General features: G+C 38.2%; 1 long non-coding RNA gene across 2 annotated transcripts; it reads right to left on the bottom strand.

Annotated features, from left to right (window-relative positions):
- Positions 1 to 824: 824 nt before the first annotated feature.
- Positions 825 to 4,876, bottom strand: LOC144716248 (uncharacterized). Of its 2 annotated transcripts, none has more exons than XR_013584864.1 (5): positions 4,660 to 4,876; positions 4,305 to 4,485; positions 4,065 to 4,199; positions 1,708 to 1,841; positions 825 to 1,251 (listed from the first exon to the last, which is right to left on the bottom strand). It is a non-coding gene; the product is annotated as an uncharacterized LOC144716248 (long non-coding RNA). The 2 variants fall into 2 exon arrangements; XR_013584863.1 differs by having other exon boundaries at positions 4,305 to 4,480; positions 4,660 to 4,872.
- Between the last annotated feature and the right edge of the window lie 265 nt (positions 4,877 to 5,141).

The following is a 5,141-nucleotide window of genomic DNA, read 5'->3' as shown; positions in this document are numbered from 1 at the left end:
ACGTGTTTGTCTTGTTCCATCCCATCATTGTGATTTAATCTTTGGATTATGTAGAAGCAAGGTGTGTTCCTTTGTGTTTAATGAAACCATTTCATTGGCACCATTTTTCAGAGGGGGAAAGTTGGTTCCTCGAGTGATGTATTATGGCGTCACAAATTAAAATGTCATAATGAGACCATTTATTTATTCTTCACCACAGCCAATGTCTGTTCATCACTATATATTGGTCACAATCTGGATAAATCTGAATGCGACACTTGGTGCAATGAAATTAAATCATATAAAAAAGCTTCTTTCAGTCCATAAGACCTTTTAAAAATGAATTTGAAAATATATTCCACATAATAAATTATTTTACTTTATAAATTATGCATTTGAAAATTCTATAAAAAATAAAACTCATAACATTACTCAAAAAACAGAATTAACCATTCTAAGTTTGATAGCATGCATATATGTCACTTTTATTTCAAATAAACATGTAAAATCATGAGATTAATGTGTGTGTTTTTTGCTTGCTGCCATGGAAGATAAGTGATGTGTGAGAGGGTTTATGACCAAAACAAGTTGTGAATTATTAACCTATAAAATTTGGTATATTTTTTTAATCACAATGAGAGAAAATATTTGAACACTAATATCTGAATTAATGAGCCAGTATGTTATTTAATGACCTACCAGGAAAATATTGAATTTACTTCTTCACACAGTGTATTATACTTGAAAGCATGCAAGCTTATAGTTGCTAAAAGAAACTTAAAGCTACCATAATGGTCTGATGCACCAACCTTGAGAGAGGCCTTACAATTAACAACCCCATAAAATATTTTTTCCCAAATGTATCATATGATAGAAAAAAATCCATGTACGAATATATTAAATTGGGCCCAATGCCCTACTGATAGCATGCTAAATACTATACTAGTATCAATATTTTTTACTTGCACTAGTGGGGCCCGCTCGCAATGCTCGCGTGACGTAGAGAGAGAAAGGTGAAAAGCAGGGCCATTATCATCCTGAACTGAAAGTCTTGATGTTTGACAGAGCTCGTTGCGGAGATGAACTGAAGATGGGAAATTGATTTAGGAAAAACATTTTGTGCTGCTGAGGTGATATGTAGTCCAGTAGATGATGCTGAGTAATGGTCTTGGCATGCTGTGCTGAGCAATGTATTGTAGGCCCCAGTAGAGTGTAACGGAAAGCTGTCGCATTTAAATGATGAAAGAGAACTCCCTCAGCCTGACCTTCCACCTGAAAGGAAGGAAAGAACAAATAATTATGTGGATTGAGTTGGATGGAAATTGTTGAGTTGGCTTTGAGAGGAAGACATGATTCAAAGAAGGAACCAAAGATCAGGGAAAATTTTGACTTGATTTTGGCTCGATTATAAATTGTAAATTTTGCCCTGTTTTCCACAGCGAAAGTGAGATGACCAAACTGAGTAGACTGAATTGGGAGAACTCATGATTTCCGAGAGGGAAAAGAGAAAGTGCAAGATGACATTGAGTTAGATAAATGTGTATTTGAAGACGCATGTTGTTTAAAACAGCGAGGATAATTTATATCCTCCAACAAAGGAAATTCGTGGAGGATAATTTATATCTCCAAATGTGGTCTCCGACTGATCATTGAAGAACATATTTAGAGGAGAAACGACCAAAAAATCTTAACAGGTTATATTTGGAATATTATCCTCCACAATTTTACCATTTATATCTCGCAATGAGGTAACCGCCTGATCACTAAGGACATATTAGAGCACTTGCAATCCCCAAAGTTCCACAGCGGCAGCCAAAATCCGCCACGATTTTACTGATTATACCTCGAGATGTGCGCTCCGCCTGATCATTAAAGAACACATATTAGGAGAACAGACCACCAAAAAACCTGATTTTTATTTATTTGTTGACAGAATTTTTCTCATCCAGAATTTGCTGACAGAATTTTTCTCGTCCAGAATGCAAACGGGCATGAGAAAATCCACAGGGTTCATGACAAAACTAATCGAATAGCCAAAAACCAGGATTTTTTCGGAATTAACAGATCAAATCTTTAAGACTTTTAACAGAAAAATTGAAGAACACATTAGGAGAACAGGCCACCAAAAAACCTGATTTTTATTTATTTGTTGACAGAATTTTTCTCGTCCAGAATTTGCTGACAGAATTTTTCTCGTCCAGAATGCAAACGGGCATGAGAAAATCCATAGGGTTCATGACAAAACTAATCGAATAGCCAAAAACCAGGATTTTTTCGGAATTAACAGATCAAATCTTTAAGACTTTTAACAGAAAAATTGAAGAACACATATTAGGAGAACAGGCCACCAAAAAACCTGATTTTTATTTATTTGTTGACAGAATTTTTCTCGTCCAGAATTTGCTGACAGAATTTTTCTCGTCCAGAATGCAAACGGGCATGAGAAAATCCATAGGGTTCATGACAAAACTAATCGAATAGCCAAAAACCAGGATTTTTTCGGAATTAACCTTATCCTTTCACGTTCTAACGGCCATGAAAACACCACTTGACAAACAGATCCAGAGATAAGATCAAAAAACCAACCGTAAATAAAGGAAACAATCAGTCGATAGTCAAAATGGAAGGAACTGATGATAAGCGAGACATTACGGCGATGATCATTCTCGAAGCTATGATTCTGGCCAATACAGACATGCTTTGATTTGATCGGCATGAAATTATTTTTCTAGGATTTGCCTCCAATCAATTTTCTAGGATCGGCATGAAATCATTTTTCTGGCCATTACCGACACCTGGCCAATACCGACATGCTAGGATTAGACTCCAATTCCGCATAAAGGGTCATTTTTCTGGAGATTTGATCGGCATGAAACGGAAAATTTTCAATCGTAACAGAAAAATTGCGAGAGAGGAAGAGATAGCAGAGAGAGGGAGGTAGAGGTCAGGCGAGAGGGAAAGGAACTTGCTTGCACGATGAATGCAGATAAATCCAAAACAGTAAGGCCCAAAAAAAAAGTAACTTGCTTGCACGCTTAATTACGACTCTTCTCAGGCCAAAAATCAGCTCCACTTGATCCCGGGCAGATAAAATTCTTAAAGATTTGATCGGCATGAAACGGCATGAAATGAAATGAAACGAAAAATTTTCAATCCTAACAGAAAAATTGACCAGGTGGATCGTCAAAATAGAGAAACATGAATCTTACTCTCACAAAAAAAGAAAGTAACGTTGCACTGAATACGCAGAAACCTGGATTTGACTGGCCTCCAAATCCACAGAAAGGGTCCTTTTTCTAACGATTTAACAGGCGTGAAATGGAAAATTTTCACTCGTTGTTGTAAAATCAACAGGAGGATCGTCGAAATGGGAAAACATGAATTATACACTCAGGAAAAAAGAAAATAACGTCGCCTTGAATACCCAAAAACCATAATTTGTCTGGCATCAAATTCCGAACAAAGGGTCATCTTTCTACCGATTGAAATGCTCACAATTTAAAATTTTAAATTCAAAATTTCTCGCTGTTTTCTTGCTCATTTCAGCGATCTGTGAGGATTTGAATCGTTTCTTGCTCTAAACGAACGTTCCCGCTGATTTCTAGGTCATTTCGATCTCTATTCCATCGCGGAAGAGGAAATGAAGAGCGTGCATTTCGAATATTCTTACTCTTCTTTAGCTCATCTTAAGGAGCGTTGGATTCAAAATCTCTTCTCAATCATCGCAGATTTAATCGGATTTGCCAATTCAGACATTCTTGTTGGTTTCTAGCGACTGAAATATCTCCTTGACAGGATTGGTGGATCAGGAATCGACGTCCGCAGCAAATCGAGGGCGAGGAACAAAGCCTAAGATCGTTAAACTTGATCTATCTAAGATCAAGATCATCGATTTTTTACTGAAACTCGTTCTCAAATTCGGAACAAAGGGTCATCTTTCTAGCGATTTAACCGGCATAAAACAGAAACATTTAGCTCGGAACAGTGAAATCGGCCAGGCTTGACAAACAAAGAGACTGATGATAAGCGACTGATGACAAACAAAGAAACATATAGGAAGAAACTGATGATAAGCGAGACAATACCCTTTCACATTCACGTTCATTCTCGAAGCTATGATTCTGGCCAATGCCCTTTCACGTTCAATGACATGCTTTGAATTTGGCCAATACCGTTCGTGATTTGAGAACGCAGCGGGAGAACGGGGAAGGAGAACGCGGCTGGGAGCGAGAGATGTGGAGATGTAAACGCTCAATGATTTCATATTCCACAAAGCTGATGTAGATCCTTATAGTTAAGTTGAAGCAGAAAACCGTTCAGATTACCAGAAAAACGTTCAGGCGATCAGGGACGAAGTGGTGAAGCAGTCGCCCTACGCTCGGGCGATCAGGGACGTGGAGGACGAAGAAATCCGGAGCTTCTTCTACAGCATGTTCCCATGGCAGGTGATCTTCTTCCGCAATTTCTGCTGATCGTATCCGCGAGCTTGGTCGGGGAGGGGCTGTTCTACCGCGCCGCGATCCAGTTCAGAAATCAAATCAAAAAAAAAAACCCGGAAAATTGGATTAGAATTGCGTTTAGGAAGCGATCGAAAAAGAGAACCAGAACGAAACACATCGAGAAAACCCAAAGAGACCCAGAAAACCCAAAGCGAATGAATGAAAAACCCAAAGGGAATACCGTTCGAGATTTGAAGAAGACCGAGGAGAAGAGGCTGATGGTCTCTGTCATGCGAGAGATGGGAGGTCGATCGAGAAATGCTGTTTTTCGTTATGAGGAGAAGCTTGATCCGAGTAGAAGAGGCTGGGAGCGGGAGAAGAGGAGATTTGGAGATTTGGGGAGCGGGAGAAGCGAATGGAAAACCCAAAGGGAATTGCTGTTTTCTCTCTCTTCTCTCTCCCTCTCTTTCTCTCTTCTCTCTCCAACTCTTCTCAGCCAATCAGAGGCCAGAAGGGTACACGAATTTCCTTTATATATATAGAGATTTAAATGATAATATATGGATGTTATCCAGGTTAAAATGATTAAATCCATTTTTTAAATGATACCCTAATTTCTTTGGATTTTTGGTATTTTCTGGGATTTTGGGGTTTTATAATAATGAAGAAAATAATGTTTTAATTCAGAATATGTTTTAAAGGAATTATATAAATGGTTTTATA

This window comes from Wolffia australiana, chromosome 20, assembly GCF_029677425.1.
Source record: "Wolffia australiana isolate 7733 chromosome 20, ASM2967742v1".
NCBI classification, from domain to species: Eukaryota; Viridiplantae; Streptophyta; class Magnoliopsida; order Alismatales; family Araceae; genus Wolffia; species Wolffia australiana.
Note: the sequence above shows the minus strand (reverse complement) of the source record. Positions and strands in the feature narration are given on the sequence as shown.